This window comes from Callorhinchus milii, unplaced genomic scaffold, assembly GCF_018977255.1.
Source record: "Callorhinchus milii isolate IMCB2004 unplaced genomic scaffold, IMCB_Cmil_1.0 Scaffold2, whole genome shotgun sequence".
In the NCBI taxonomy this organism is placed as follows: Eukaryota; Metazoa; Chordata; class Chondrichthyes; order Chimaeriformes; family Callorhinchidae; genus Callorhinchus; species Callorhinchus milii.
Genome location: NW_024704743.1, coordinates 108,630,042 through 108,647,803, shown reverse-complemented (window position 1 = coordinate 108,647,803; position 17,762 = coordinate 108,630,042).

Genomic DNA, 17,762 nt, shown 5'->3' with positions numbered 1-17,762 from the left:
CCCCCTGAGTTAAATTAATCAAATTTGTTTAATTCGAACGACAGCCTGGCTGAGTTGGTAGCACTCTTGTCTTGGAGTCAGATGGTTGTAGTTTCAAGCCCCAGGTCAGGACTTTGAACTCACACAGTTTTGGTTGGTACTCCAGTACAGTGCTGCTTTGTTGGAGGTACTGACCTTTGGATGAGATGTTAAACTACGGTCCTGTCTTCCTGTTCAAGATCCCATAACACTATTCATAAAGAGAAGGGAGTTTCCTTTCCGGCCAAACTTCCCATTAATAAAATTAGTCATTAATTTCATGACTGTTTGTGGGACATTGCTGTGTGCAAATTGACTGCCACCTACAAAATACACAAACACTGTTCTTTATGGTACGATCTGTTAAGCACTTTGAAACATTCTCCCGATGTGAAAGGCTCTATTTCACTTGCCAGGCTTATTATTATTAATTGACATTTTAGTTGTTGCATGCTGAGGCTTTAGAACTGTGTTTAATTCACAATGAAAGATGTGAACCTACAAAATTACGTTGAAGGAAAAATTAAAGCCTAAATAAGCTATATCAGACAGATAATGCATCATTTGCCCACCTACTTTCCGTTCTCTCTATTACTGCCGGCGGATTCAGTTGCCGCTTGATTTCAGAACCCACTTGAGCCAAACCATCAATATCTAAGAAGGAAAGCACAGGAGGGTCATGGCAAGTTGTCCTTTTCACTTCCCACACAAACCTCAAATTGGCAGCAATAGCCGCTGATCAGAAAGAGTGATCCATTTTGGGGTGTAGATGAACTCTGCAAATGGGAATCTGACAGGGAGTTGAAAATTGAATTATCAGATGGTTTCTGATAAACTATTGCCAAAAGGGATCTTTCCTTCACAGGTATGTCGCTCCAAAGGACTTTGAAGCTGCACTGTTTCTGCTCTTGTATACAGCAAACTATTAACATGTAACATGTTTCCAAATGAAATACCAACTTGGCTTCAATAAATAATCATAGAATCATAGAATTATACTGCACAGAAGGAGATCATTCGGCCCATCGTGTCTGTGCCAGCTCTTTGAAAAGAGCTATCTAAATGAATGTAACTCTCCCGCTCTCTCCCCATTTCCCTGTAAACTTGTCCTCCCCAAATAATTATATACTTTTCTCTTAAAAATTGTTATTGAATTGGCTTCCACCACCTTTTCAGGCAATACATTTCAGATCCAAACAACTTGCTGTGTGAAAAAATTTCTCCTCACCTCCCCTCTGTTTCTTTCTATTTTAAATCGGGGTCCTTGGGTTACCAACCCACCCGCCAGTGGAAATAGTTTCTCCTTGTTCATCCTATCGAATCTCCTCATAATTTTGAAAACTTCTATTAAGTCTCCTCTTAATCTTCTCTGCTCCAAAGAAAATAATCCTAGCTTCTCTAGCCTTTCCTGATAACTAAAGTCCCTCATTCCTGGTACCATCCTAGTAAATCTCCTTTGCACCCTCTCCAATGCCTTTCATCCTTCCTAAAGTGCCCAGAAGTGAACACTGCTGAGGCCTAACCAGTGTTTTATAAAGATTCATCATAATTTCCTGAATTTTGTATTCTGTGCCCCTATTATAAAGCCTAGTATCCCATATGCTTTTTTTAAACAGCTTTATCTACCTATCCTGCCACCTTCAAAGATTTACTTATATTAACCCCCAAGTCTCTCTGTTCCTTCATCCCCTTGTACCATCATTGTACCATCTAGCTTATATTCTCTCTCCTCATTCTTCCTCCCAAAATGCAAGACTTTGTATTTCTCCACATGAAACTTCATCTGCCACCTGTTTGCCTATTTTACCAGTCTGTCTACATCCATTTGCAATCTGCTACTATTTACTACTATTTACTACTTTTTCTAGCTTAGTATCATCTGCCAACTTGGAAATTGCACTCCTATTACCCAAGTCCAGGTCATTTGTATAGATCAAAAACAGCAGTTGTCCCAATTCTGACCCCTGGGGGACACCACTGCACACTTCCCTCCAGTCAGAAAAACAACCGTTCACCACCACTCTCTGCTTTCTGTCTCCCAGCCAGTTCTGTATCCATGCTGCCACTGTCCCTTTAATAACGTGGGCTTCTATTTTGGTTACAAGCTCCTCTGTGGCACTTTATCAAACATTTTTTGAAAATCAATATAAACTACGTCAACTGCACTACCTTCATCCACCCTCTCCATTACTTCATCAAAAAACTCTATCAAGTTTGTTAGACATGATTTGCCTTTAACAAATTCATGTTGGCTGTCCTTTATTAACCTATATTTTTCTAAGTGAAAATTTATTTTGTTCCGGATTATAGTCTCTAGAAGTTTCCCCTCTACTGACGTTAGGCTTATTGGCTTGTAGTTCCCAGGTTTATCTTTCTGCCCCTTTTTGTACAAGGGAATAACATTTGCAACCCTGGTGTTCAAGGAGAATTGAAATATTGTGGCCAGAGCCTCTGTTGTTTTCACCCTTACTTCCCTCAGTAACCTATGATGCATCATGTCTGGACTGTGTGACTTATCTATCTTGAGCACCGACAATCTTTTAAGTGCCTCCTCTTGGTTTATTCTTATCTTATCCAATTTCTCTACCCTCTCCTACGATACTGTGGCATTGGCTGCATCCTCTTATGAAGACTGATGCAACGAATTCATTCAGTACATCAGCCATGCCCTCTGCCTCCACAAGAAGATTTCCTCTTTGGTCCCTAATTGGACCCACCCCACCTTTGACTAACCTTTTATTCTTTATATGCTTATAAAATACCTTAGGGTTCCCTTTTTTGTTACCTGCTAATCTTTTCTCATACAATCTCTTTGCCCTCTTATTTCCTTTTCCAGTTCTCCTCTGTACTTTCTATATTCCATTTGATTATCTGTATTTGGACCTGATGTTTATCATAAGCCGCCGTTTTCTGTTTTATTTTAATCCAAATTTCCTTATTCATCCAGGGATGTTTGGATGCCCTACCTTTTCCCTTTGTGGGAATGTATTTGTCCTGTCCTCGAACTATATCCTCCTTGAAGGCTTCCCATTGCTTGTTAGCAGTTTTATCTGCCAATTCTTCTTTCCAGTCCACCTTAGCTAGGTCCTTTTTTAACTCACTGAAATTAATCCTCTTCCAGTTGAGTATCTTCACCTTTGATTGCTCCTTGCCCCTTTCCATAAACACTCTAAACCTAATGATGTTGTGATCACTGTTGTTCAGATGCTCTCCGACTGAAACCTGCGCCACTTGCCCCATTTCATTCCCAGAACTAGATCCAGCACTGCTTCTTTCCTCGTTGAGCTGGAAACATACTGATCCAGAAAGTTATCCTGCACCCATTTCAGGAATCCTACCCCTTCTTTGCCCTTTACATTGTTATTTTGCCAGTCTATGTTAGGATAATTGAAGTCCCCTATTATCAATGCCCTATTGGTTTTGCATCTTTTTGAAATCTGCTTGCAGATTTGCTCGTCTATCTCCTTCCCACTATTTGGTGGTCTATAGGAACAGAGTAACAGCTAATTTTCTGCTCCTTAACTCTAATAGATTCTGTTTTGAGGCCCCCTAACACATTGTCCCTTTCTAGGGCCGTAACCCGTGTCTTTAATCAATATTGCCCCCCCCACCTTTTTTTCCTTCCCTATCCCTCCTGAATACATTGTAGTCAGGAATATTCAGTTCACATTCCTGCCGTGTTTGAGCCAAGTCTCTGTTATTGCCATTACATTATAACCCCATGTGGCAACTTAAGCCTGCAGCTCACCAATCTTATTTGTTACACTCCGTGCATTTACGCACATGCACTCCAAGATTGACTTAGTCTGTTTTGCATTTCTCCACCATCTTATCCCTTCTTTTTCTGGTTTACTCCTTATTACATTGCTGTTCACATCTCCCAGCCAGCTATGTAACTTGTTTGTCCTCTCTAATGCCGCATCCTGATTCCCTTCCCCCCTCAAAATTAGTTTAAACCCTTCCCTACAGCATTAGTTACCCTGCAAGGACATTGTTCCCTGCCCCATTCAGGCATAACCCATCCACCTTGTCCAGGTCCCACCTGCACTAGAACTGGTCCCAACGATCCAGAAACCTGAAGCCCTCTTTTTTGCACCATTTCTCTATCCTCTGCATTCATGTGTTTGATCTTGCTGTTTTGATACTTGCACAAGGCACTGGGAGTAATTCAGAGATCACCACCTTTGATATCCTACTCTTTAACTTTTCCCTAGCTTCTGATACTCTCAGCCCTTTTTTTCCCTACGTCATGGATCCCAACATGGACCACGACTTCTAGATGTTCTCCATCCCCCTGTAGAATGTTTTGCACCTGTTTTGTGACGTCTTCAACCCTGACACCAAGAAGGCAACATACCACGTCAGAGTCACATCTTTGGTTGCAGAAACGTCTGTATACTCCTTTCACTGTTGTGTCCTGAATGACAATTGCATTGACACTCTTCCCTGTGTCCTCCTGTGCATCCATTGGCTATTGACTCCTCTCACCAGAGGTGTGATCATCCTCACCGGTATTCAGTGCAGAGAACTGGTTTGTGAACGCCACACTCTCAGGGGATTTCTGCACTGCCCATTCCCTCTTCCTACCATGCTAGGTGGTGACCCGCTCACTCTCCTTCTAAACCCTCAGTGGCTGTGGGGTGACCATCTCCTGAAACGTACGATCCATGAACTCTTCGGCCTCCCGTATGCTATGTAGTGACACCAGCCTCTCCTCCAGCTCAGAAACCCTGAGCTCAAGCTCGAGCAGCCGAAGGCGTTTCCTACACATAATAATAATAATAATAATAATCCTTGCATTTTGATATAGCGCTTTTCACGTCGGGAGGACGTCCCAAAGCGCTTCACAGAACACACTGTAAAGTGAATTGACTGTATATTTGTGGGCGAACGCGGCAGCCAATTGCGCACAGCAATGTCCCACAAACAGTCGTGGATTGAAAATGACCAATTTATTATTGTTTTTGGTTTTTGGAGGGATTATTAGGTGTGTGGAGTAAGGAAACTTGCCCAAGGTTTCGCCCTGTGCCTGGAATTGAACTCAGGTCTCTCACTTGCAAAGCGAGTGCTCTAACCACTGAGCTACAGGATTCCAATAAATGTGGTTTATTCAGGGCACACAAAGCATCCTGGAGTTTCTACATGGCGCACATTGTTCATCCAACCAGTCTCAGCTATCCTGCCATATTCCCAGACATGTTTTATATTGTTTTAATATAAATATTATATATTTTATAATTATGCACCTCTGCATCGAATTCTCACTCTCACCAAATTCCTTAACAAAGTTCTCACTCTGTTACACCTCACTCAGTTCTCTCCTCACACTGCTGGGCTCTCTGTTCAAGTCTAATATGGAATTTTCTTACAGTGAGTTACGATTTAAATCTCTCCAACTATACTTCAGAAATTATTTTAGCAATAAGACAATTTGGAGTAGGGAACCTGATTTGTACTACCCGCTCTCCATCTGAACCAGATTTGAGAGCTTTGCACATGTGCAACTACAACAACAACAAGTTTACATTTTTGTCGTACTTCACTTCAGGGGTATGTCTCAAAGTGCTTCAAAAAGGAGCCTGAGCTGGGGGTGTGGAGGACTTGCGCGGGGCAAGGGTGGAGTGGGGGTAGGTCACCAAAACCCTGGTAAAAGATCTTAAGGCAGCCATAAAGGTGGGACGGTGGGGGCAAGGCAGAGAAGCACAGTAATGGAGTTCCAGAGAGAATGGTCATAAGTTCGCCCATCAATGGTGGGGCAGGGTGAGGTGGGGACATGAAGTAGGACAGTGGTTACTGAGCACAGGTAACGACCTGGGTTAGATCTTATCCAAGCTTCGCTACCTGCTGCTGAACATAACAGGGTCTAAAATGCGGATTGGGCTATTTACCCATTAACTTTTTGCCCAGCCCAAATTTTAGATCCCATTATATTACTAAACAGCCAGTAATGTGATTGTATCACTAGTCTGTTTAAGCTTAAATATAATTTCTTTGGAATCGGCCACAGGTACACCCAATTGCTACTGGTGCCATCAACATGGATTCAAAGCCCTGTCCTGTGGTGCTAAATATGCAGTTTAATATAAAAGGTGTAAAAGAGGCAGAGTTGTCAACACCCATTCCCTGTCTGACCAAAGATCACATCCAGAGTAGGATGCAGCCTTGTTTACTAATTTGATCCATTGAGAATAATTCATAGGCAGGATTGTCAGAAGCTGCAGCTCAAATGAGAAGTGACAGGTTAACCCAAAGGCAACAACTGTTTGTGAAATAAATTTGCGATCCATGTGCATAAACAACTGTTGGATTGCCAATAGTTGTAGCCATCTATGTTTGAGATTTTACTTACAGTTTAGACAGTTAGACAGCAGAAAGTATTTAGGGCCTTTTCAGTTCATGCTAGAACTTTCAAGGTTGCAATCTGAAATGGGGGTTGGTAGCACTCTCCAGCCTTGTGTCAGAGGTTTGTGGGTTCAAATCCCATGTCGAGAACTTTGCACTCACAGCCTAAACTGACAATCTAATGCCTTGCTGGGGAAATGCTCTATTGGTGGATATGCTGTCTTCCGAATGAGAAGTTAAACCAATGTCCTGATTGTCCATTCTGCTGAACGTTAAAGATCCCACGATACTATTTGAAAAGAGATTAACGTGTCCCCTTGTGTTCTGGCCAACAATCCCCCAGATAAATTGATCATTCGCTTGTGGCTCTTGGTGGAGTTTGCTGTATGCAAATTAGCTGTGAATGTTCCTAAAAACTACACAGTTACTATACGTGATAGCAATTTCTTGTGAAGCATTTTGAGACTTGGATGTCAGATCCAAAGGAGTAAAGTTTGTGGCATTTCAAACTGCATTTTGTATGTTAATTAACATAAGGAACGTCTTATGAAACATCTCAAACTTTATCACAATACGTTTCTATTCTATTTCTATTTTTATTATCTATTCTATCAAGAAGCCATCAACCTGCCTTGATGTGTAGCACTCTTGCTTCTGAGTCAGAAAGCTGAGGGTTAAAGCCCCATGTCTAGAATTTGAATTCACAAGTCTAGGCTGACACCCTAGAGCAGTGCTAGGAGTGCTCTGATTTGTTGGAGTTGGTATCCTTTGGATGAGATGTTAAACCGAGGTCTGTCTGCCTGTTCGGGTGGAATGTTAAAGATCCCATAACACTGTTCAAGAGGGCACCTTTCTGTTGCCTGTCCCAGAAATTCAACTGCCTCCATTAAGAGATTGTCCGTCTAGAAAAAGTATTTGAAATCTTAAGGGGGGTGGAGAGGGGGTGGGTGTGATTATAGATGGGTTTTGATGCAAGTTAAAGGAGTTTCTCCTGGTATCCTGGCCAACATTCCCCCAAATGAAATTGGTCACTCACTTCATGACTTTGTGGGTTATTGCTTTGCACAAATTGAATGCCATATTCATCCACAAAATACAAAGTGACTGCACTTTATTATGTAAAACACTATAAAATACAGTCACTCCTGAGACACTCCTGATTGAAAGGCACTGTATCAGATCCAAGGATGATGTTATTATTATTATTTGTTATATTTCTTCACATTCAGACCATCCTATTTTCAAACACTAGAAACAGTTTGAAAATAGTTCAGTTTTTTGATGTTCAAATTTGGAGCCCATTTCAGTGTAAATAATTAATTGGTAATGATGTAAATTAGGCACTCCTTTAAAAGAAAAGATGATTTAAGCATCATATTTCTTGGCAAGCAGGATTCAGCTGTTTATTACCCATATATCTTCTGTATAACCCCTCAGAGATGCAGTAGATCCAGACTGCCACAGTGTGGCAGAAGGCACACATTTTTGAATAATGCACTTCACTCCTTGCCTGGCCCATTGATCAAATGAAACCTTCCCTTCATTACTCTTGCTTTCCATGTCTTCTGCACCAAACACCATGAGCTTACCACCTCCATCTTCGCTCAGCTACACTGCCTCCCCAACCTCCAACAGATTGAATGCAAGATCCTTGACCTCATGTTTAAATGCCTCCTTAGTATCTTCTCATCCTACCTCTGTGACCTCCTGCAATCCTACCATCTCAGCCACAGCCTCCACTCAGCTACCGCTGGTTTGCTTCATGGACTGCCAAATCCACCCCACATCGGTGAATGAGCTTTCAGCCAACGTTCTCTGGAACTCCCGGAGTCCCTCTGCCTTATCCCCTCCCTCCCCACCTTTGAAGTCTGCCTTAAGACCTATTTTATCGACCGCGATTTGGGGCATTTTTTTTCCTCCCCATACCCTTCACAGCAGCTCCGACCCCATTCCCCCCGATCCTCGCTTAGGTTCCAGCCAGCTGTGTAGCAGGTTTCATAGGTAACATTATAGAGGTGTGTACAAATATAAATCAGCTTGAAAAGGTAAATCCAGAAAAATATTTAAGGTGCACCAAGAGCGCAGAACAAGGGGAGATTGGTTTAAAATTGCAAAGCACAATTCCAGGAAGTATTTCTTTATCCAGAGGGTAATTAATGACTGGAACAGGTTTCTAGAAAGGGTGATTGAGCCCTGAACAATGGATTTATTTTAAGAAAACAGTTAATGCTGTGATGGGAGGACAGGAGGATGGGTATTCTGGATAGAAGAGATCAGATGATCTGAAGGGCCTTCTATATCCAAACAAAACTTGTAATCTTGTGACGACACCTCCAACAATGCATCGATCTCAAAACCTTTGATCAAACATTTGAGAGATATAATCATAAAGCTAAGGGTTAATGTGTTGAAGGAATGAGTGTTGAATGACCTTTTCTTGTACCGGCTTCTTTATGTGCTTATTCATTAGAGGAACAATGGCTTACCTTTCACTCCCAAACCGGAGTTGCAGCTTGTTTTGTTGTGCCCTCTTTTATTTAAACTGATAAACTTCTGTTCCACAGCATTCCTCGTGCCTCAGATTATAATTGGAAGGCACAATTTTATCAAGTACATAATTTAGTGGCTTATTACTATCTGGCCTTTATTATTGAATAATTAAAAAGAGCTTTTTGCACATGAACTATTTCAAGATGTGATGAGACCATGCGGGAAATTTGTTAGCATAAAACATGCAGCCGCTCATGAACTTTAAATACAGAATTGCTCAGTTAATAGATGGAGGTTAATTGCTAAATTACTTTATTACCATTCTGTGCTAACTTCTAAACTACCAGTTACTTGTTCCTTTATTAAACCGGAATGAAACCCCAGAGCTAAAGTCATTTTTTTATTTCACTATTCATTGCTCTATTTAATTACTTACAATGTTTCTCATTGCTTTTTATTGGTCTAGTAAGAGTGTAAATGTAACTCATTTAATACACCTTGGATTGCCTAGACTCCCTTCCCCCCTCCCGAAACACAGTTATGTGAACTCAGATGCCATGTAAGACCTGGACCATTACTTTGTTCTCAATGAGATAAGACATTGAGGGATTACAGCTTGTCTGATAGTGGGAAGGACTGTCTGGCTGAGGACTTTGAAATGAAGCATAAATACATTATAGAATCATAGAATTTTACAGCACAGAAGGAGACCATTTGGCCCATCATGTTTGTGTCGGCTCCTTGAAAAGAGCTATTCAAATCAATCCCACTTCTCTGCTCTCTCCCCACAGTCCTGCAAACTTGTCCTCCAGAAATAATTATCTATAGAATTACATGGAATTATGAATTACATAGAACTCTATGGCATGGAAAGAGGCCATTTGGACCAACTAGTCCAAGACAGATTTACACAAAGTACTTTTGCATAGATAGCTCACTGTGTATAAAAATGACACATATAAAAATAATAATAATCCTTGCATTTGATATAGCGCCTTATCACGTCTTCGAGACGTCTCAAAGCGCTTCACAGAAAATACTGTAAAGTGAATTGACTGTATATTTTGTGGGCGAAACGTGGCAGCCAATTGCGCACAGCAGTATCCCACAAACAGTCGTGGATTGAATGACCAAATTATTATTATCATTATTTTTGAAGGGATTATTACCCCCAGAAAAGTGATCCACCAATCGACTAACAACTGAGTTCCTACTTACTGCTTGGTAAACAGAGGCGTGTGGAGCAAGGAAATTTTCCTAACATTTCCCCTGCCTGGGAATCAAACCCAGGTCCTCTCGCTTGTCAAAGGCATGTGATCTAACCTCCAAGCTACAGTACTCCACCACTAAATAATTTTAGTCTTGTTTGGATTCTGTTCATCAGTCTTCTGCTTCTGTTAAAATATAAATTGTATTTTGCAACTTGAAATCCTCAAATGTTGTTCCTAAGGGTGTGCTTTAACAAATGGAAATGAATCACATGGGCTTAATAAATATGCCTCAGTGTTGACTGTGATAAAGAAGGGAAAATAGTCTGGCATCAAATTTAAATAGAAAGCCACGTTTCATGGAAAATTTAATTTTTGATCCAATAATTTCTCAATCCAATTAACACCAAGCAGTGAATATTAAACAGTCACTCTGCAGTTTTTACAGTGGCGGATCTGACAACAGGCCAGGGGGAGAGGGAGGGCAAAGGTGACAGTAAGCACGATCAAAAAAAATTTGAAGGTGGGGAGGGAGGGGGCAAGGCGGAAAGATTGAGGGAGAGGGTTCCAGAGTTTTGGGGAGTAGTGGCTGTAAGCATGGCCACTGATGGTGGAATGGAGGGCATGAGGCATAAACAAGAGGCTGGAGCCAGCCGAGCAGAACCAGCCCGTGGAGGTGGAGTAAGGGTTAAACAAGTCGAATGGATAGGAAGGTGTGAGGGCATGAAGGGATTTGAAAACGAATGAGAGGATCTTGAAATCGATCCGTTCAGTGATTGGTAGCCAGTGGAGCCTGGCTAGGATTGGTGTGATGGGGGTATTGAGTTTTGTGCAGGTGATTATCTGGACAGCGGAGTTTTGAATTAATTGAATTTTGTGTATGGTAGAGCTTGGGAGACCAGCGAGAAGGAATTAGAATAGTTCAGCTGGGAAGTGACAAAGGCATGAATGAGGGTTTCAGCTGCATCGGTCATGAGGTACTGATGGAGGCAGACAATGTGGTGGAAGTGGAAAAAAGCGGTCCTGATCAGGGAATGGATGTGGGGTAGAAAGGAAAGCTGGGGATCGAACCTGACACCTAAGATGCCATAGGTTCAGAGAGTCTGAAGGAGAGCCCTGGGGAGGTTGAGGAGTTCAGACCCACAGGAGAAAAAACTTTGACGGAAGCCAAAGAGTATGCTGACATTCAGCTGCAGGAAATTTGTGCTATCCAGGCATTGATGTCCATCATACAAGCTGACAGACATCAGTGAATTGGGAGTCGCAGCTGGAGGAGAAGTAGATTTGGGTGTGATCCGCTGGGTGGGGCAGCAGGGGTGGGTTTCATCTGGGTGATGGAGGATGAGAGGATGAGAGGAAGGAAGGAGAGATTGGGGCAAAGGAGTGTAGGTTGGGGCCTGTGGGAAGAGGAGTGGGGGATGGAGAAGCGATGGGTGGGGGGATGGGGTGGTGGAAGGCATGGGGCAGGAGGAGGAGGCGGCCAGGCAGATGTTATCTATTTTGGAGATCAAGAAATCCAAGACCTCTTTGAACTTGGCATTCGCAAGGGTGCTTGATGGGGCACGTGGAGTAGGTGGTGGCTGGTGGAGAACAGGATTTTGGAGTTGTTTTGGGCCTCCAGAATCACCTGTGAGTAGAATGCAGTCAAAACGCAAAATACTGCAGATGCTGGAAATCTGAAAACAAAAACAGAAGTCACTGGGAACACTCAGAAAGTCAGGCTTTACCCTTCAAAATGGGTAGTGGACCCGAAACGTTGACTCATTTTCCTTTCTCCATAGATGCTGCCTGACCTGCTGAGTGTTCTCAGCGACTTCTGTTTTTGTTGTTAGTGTTGGTTTGCGAGAGGGAGTAGAGGTAGGTTTGAAGTTGCTCGAGCCACAGCTGGCGGTGAACTGTGAGGCCCGGCCCGATCGGTTGATCACCAGCTTGCTTCATGTCTCCCACACATCTGTCATACCATTGGTGGGTGAGCTTTCAGCCATTCTGTGCCCACCTGGAACTCCATCCAGGAGTTCCTAAACCTCATCACCTCCCTCCGTATATCTTCAACGAGCTGTCTTTACAACCACACTTTTGATCACCCCTCCTCACTTATTTCCTTAGTTCCCCCAGCTGTAGCTCGGGCTCCTGTAGCTGTGAGAAGACACTTGAAGCGTCATTACACTGAAATCATCTGGAAACTTTGAGACATCTCGAAGACGTGATAAAGTGTTATATCAAATGCAAGGATTATTATTATTATTAATCAGCCACTGTATGGAGTGCAGTGAGCCCACTCATCAAAGCTCCAATGGCTTAGCAGGATTGATAGCAAGGGCATCCTTGATTGGCACCATGCCTGAGTATCATTTTCATATCAACATTATCTGGAGATTAAACGTACACAGGACTTAATGTATTAACAGTTTAATTAATAAAATTAGTTACTGTTTCTATGTATTAAAATGACCACATATTTCTGCTTATTAAAGCCTTTTCAAATGAAATCCTGCGTTTTTTGTATAATTTCTCCAGTCATCATCTTCAGTCCTTTAAGTTCTTAATGCAGTTGTCTAGCACCATTTTCAGAATAAACCTGGAAAAACAATTTCCTGAGTGCCTCCATATGTGATGATGTGCTTCCTCTCTGTATCGCCGGGTCTCAACAATGAATTTATTTTGGTAAGAATGGCAATAAGGCCACTACAATTGGATTCCATGTCTCTTGGATTAGAAGGAGAAAATATAGCTCTTATATTCATTAACTATTATTTGTTTAAAACAGATTGTTTCTTTATGAGAATAAATCTAACCCAGTCAGGAAAGCTTGGGGTAAGGGATGACTTGACATTTGGTGGCAGCCATTAAATTCCTTCCCTTCTCCACAAAGGTTAAACCTGTTTATGGTATTCTCTTCTTTCTTTCCTCCCCCAACCATCACTACAGCTTGTATTTATGAACACAAATAAGAAAACAAATTAAAAGCACTGTGGAGGCGTTCTGTTGAAAGTATTTACTTCAACTGAAGAGCTCTTCAAACCCTCCCACACAGGTTTGGTGCTTTCCATTTTCAGGGAGAGGAGCACGGGGGAGGCTATGACTAGATCTGGTTAAAAGGCCAGATCCAGCATCAATTGCAGGCCCTGTGCTACAGGTCATGGCAGAGGAGGGGAAAGTGGCAAAAAGAGCAATTCACGCACACATGCAGCCATGCTGCAAAGGTGCGCGTGGGTTGTAAAGAAAAGCAAACAGCAGCTGGACTGTCAATAAAGGAAAGGATCAATTAGGGAATAGTAGGAGTTGAGTTTAATTGGGGCCCTTCTCCATTCTAATCCCCATCAAATATTAACCATTTAACTCGCAATTAAAAGCTTTAGAGTAATTAGTTCAACCAAACAAAGCATTTAGGATATTCCACCAGGCAAGCCCGTAATGGCAGAACTGATTTAGTTTGCATAACTCTTAACTAAACTTTGTTCAATATTCAACAGAGGAACACGTACAACACACATACAGAAGAAAACGTAAAAAAAGGGTCAAACTAATTTTTGACTTGCACATTTTACTCTGCTCACGTTTTGCTTCAGTAAATATTCATCTTCTAATATAGGAACGTAAAGTGAGACAAGAGGTGACGGAGACATGTTCTCATTTGTTAAGATTGTCATTGAGTTCTTTATTGTCGTTATTCCTCATTGATGTCAGCCTGGCATATAGTAGCACTTTCCTCTGTGTCAAAACATTGTCAGGCCTTTGTAATAATAATAGTAATTATCCTTGCATTTAATATAGTGCCTTATCACATCTTCCAGATGTCTCATAGCGCTACACAGAAGATATTGTATAGTGAATTGGCTGCATATTTGGTGGGCGAAACGTGTCAGCCAATTGTGCACAGCAGTGTCCCATAGTCTAATCTGACACACCAATGCAGTGCTGAGATGTGCTCCATTGTTGGAGGTGCTATCATTCGGATGTGTCATTAAACTGAGGTCCTGTCTGCCTGATCAGGTGGGTGGCAAAGTTCCCATGTCCACTGATGTCCTGTCGGCATATTGACAGACATCAAGGCCTGGATGAGTGCAAATTTCCTGCTGCTGAATGTTGGCAAGACGGAGCCATACTCATTGGCTCCCGTCAACATCTTCTCTCCTGTGGGTCTGAACTCCTCAATCTCTTCCTCAGACCCACCTAACCTATTCAAAACTTAGGCTTCAGGTTCGATCCCCAGCTTTCCTTTCTACACCACATCTGTTCGCTGACCAGGACCTTCCTTTTCGATCGTGCTTACAGTGAACTCTCACTTCCCTTTCCCCCTCCCACTGGCTCGGGGTCAGACTCCACCACTGTCAAGCGCTCCAAGACACTACCCTGGGTGAAGGGCGCTATACAAATGCAAGTTGTTGTTGTTGTACCTTTGACCTCAATTTTGGTCACCTATTCACCTATTCCTTCCCTCTCTCTCTTCTCCCTTTCTTGGAGTTCCATTCCATCACTGCAAATGCTCCGAGATGTTATCCTATGTGAAAGGCACTATATAAATTACGTTATTGTTGCACATCCTAATTGAAAGGCAGCAAATTCTGTGAAGTACTTTTAGATGTCCTTCTGACATAAAAGGCCCATCTAGCAAATGCGCCTTTCCTTATTATAGCAATCGCACTTTGCGATTTTTAAAATTTTATTGTAGTGTTCTGATGTAATTTATCAAGAGCAATAGCAGATTAAGAGAAAAGGGAGATTCACTTCAAAGGGGCAAAGAACAATACCATTCATAGTTACTGTCATTCTGTGGACGTAATATTAGCTTTGAAGTCCACAGGGTGTTTCTGTCTATGACTCATCTTTCAGAAACTTTGATTGAGGTTCATAATCTGCTCCTCATTCCACCAGAGGGCACTGTCTTACTATTTTAAAGCGAAAGAGCCAGAACCTGAATCTTGTCATGTTGAAATGACTCAAAACATTTTACAGTAATAAGTGTCAAGCGCAGTGGGTGTTTTTATAGGCAATCAAGGCAGTTGGTTCGTGCACAGACAAAAAGCGAATGACCAATTTCACAAAATCCATGATTGGTTTGAATGAAGAAGGCCCTTCAATCCATTTGATTTCATCCTCCTAGTATACCATCCCACCATGTTTCCATCACAGCATCAAGCTACTTTTTAATTAAGTCCAGCACCTTGGCTTCAGCTACCCTTCCTAGCAACCTATTCCCTGTTCTCCTTTTCTTTATCCCCTGGATGAAAAAAAACATCATGATGTCTTCATGATTCAGTCCCGTAGTATATTGGTTACAGCACTCCCCTCGCAAGCAAGAGGACCCGGGTTTGATTCCCTGGTAGGGCAAAACCTTGGGCAAGTTTCCTTACTCCACAAGTCTCTGACTATCTAAGTAGGAACCTGGTTGTGAGTCGAATGATGGATCAGTTTCTGGGGGTAATAATCCCTTTTAAAAAAATTGGTCACTCAATCCATGAGTTTTTGTGGGACACTGCTGTATGGAATTCAACTCTAAGCCTATGTCCTCTTATTTTACTCTCTTGCTGCATCTGAAAATATTGTTATTGGTTTACTTTTTCAATCCCATTTAAAATGTGATATATTCTAAATGTTAATATAATGGTGTTAAAGGCTAAGACCATGAGAAATTTCAGTCCTCAAGTGATGTCTTCTTTCTGAACCCGATATTGCTTTCCTGGGAGCATTGCTGACTTGTGCTTTGAAATTCTATGCTGTTTTAGATTTAATTCTGAACGGTTCATTAATTCTGCACAGGATTGAAAACAGCAACAACAAAATTACATTTGTCTTGCACCTTTCACATCAGGAGGATGTCCCAAGGCGTTGGACAATCAATGTTTCGGACCTGAGCTAGGGGCCGGGATTGGGGAGGGTGGAGGGTGGGGGAAGGGGGGGAAGGAAGGTGACCGAAGGCACCGTTGAAGAGTAGGGTTCTTGAGACAGGTCTTGAAGAAGGCAAGGGAGGGAGTGAGGTGAAGGAACTGAGGGATGGAGTTCCACAGGGTGGGGGCAGAATGGCTGAAGGCCTGCCCGCCATTGGTGGCTTAGGCGAGGCGGGATACGTGAAGCAGACCAGAGCCCGCTGAGCGGAGGGTGCAGGCAACTGGCTTTGGGGTTAGGAGGTCACAGAGGTAGGGGAGGAGCAAGACCATGAAGGACTTTGAAGGTGAGGACCAGGATCTTGAACTGTATCCTCTATATGATAGGAAGCCAATGGAGTCGGGCGAGTATAGGGTCGTGGAGGTTGGTGTGGGAGAGGACATGGGCTGCAGAGTTCTGGATCATCTGCAGCCTATGGGGGGAGGAGTTGGGGAGGCCGACAAGCAGGATGTAGTCTGGATGTTATGGATGCATGTAAGAGGGTCTTGGCAGCCTGCGGTGTGAGGCAGTGGCGGAGTCGGTGACTGTTGCGGAGGTGATGTAAGGCAGAGTGGGTCATGACACTGATGTGGGAAAGAAAGGATGTGGGACAGAAAGGATAGTTGAGGGTCGAACAAGATCCCAAGGTTCTTGACTGGCTTTGTGAAGTGTGCATTCTTGGATGGTGATGCGGTCAGTGCCTGAGGTGTGGAGGCGCTGATGGGAGCCAATCAGGGGGGCCTCGGTCTTGTTGACGTTCAACTGTAGAAAGTTAGCTCTCATCCAGGTCTTGATGTCTGGCAGACATTCTGTCAGGACAGTAGTGGTCCTGGAGTTGAGGGTGGAGGTAGAGAAATAGATTTGGGTGTCATCCTCATACATGTGGACATTGACCCCATGTCTGTGGATGATGTCACTAAGAGGGAGCATATAGATATTGAAAAGGAGTGGAACAAGGACAGAACCCTGAGGACCTCCACACGAGACGGTACGGGGGCTAGAGGAGAAGCCATCTGAGGAGATGAAGTGGAGATGGTGTGAGAGGTGGTATCTGAACCATTCAAGGACAGAACCATGAAGGTTGAGGTGAAAGGAGAGGCAACGAAGAAGGAGAGAGTGGTCAACGGTATTGGAGACAGCCGAGAGGTCGAGCCGGACAATATGAATGATACAGTATTTGAAAATACTGTATTAAGTGATTATTATAAAATATACTGCTAGATAATTTACCAGAAAATTGAAAAGAGGCAGATAGATAAAAGGATCACACCACCTTCAGTCTTCACTACTTCATTGAAAAGAGAAAACAGGAGTTTAACAGGACCAGTTGTGTTATTTACAGTTTCTTGTTTTTCAGCTTTTTTTAAAAAAAATCCTTTCCTTTCAAATATGCTGGTTGGAAGTACCTTGTGCTGTTCTACCCTTAACTTCCAAAACTGAATTGAAATAGTACATATTGTCCCAGTTGACAATATCACACTGATAGCATGTATGTAAAGGGATAAGGAGTCCGATTTTATGCTTTGAACCACACTCCCATAGAATAATCTCCAGTGCCACATGATTGGTATTGTCTGTTGAGTTTGTAAGGATAACTTCTTTCTCTATTCATTTAATTACTTTAATTTTTCTTTTTCTCTTCATATCCCTATTTGGGCTGTAGCACTCCATCAGTTTGACAATTAAATAGCTTGCTGAAGGGATGACAGGTGCAAGTTAATTTACATCAGTGAAAGTAATGCTTATTGGATTAAGAAATATTAAAAATGCATGAAAAATTAAGGGATGTCCATTTGCAGAGATGGAAAGGGAATGGAATTTAGCTGTTGTTATTCATAA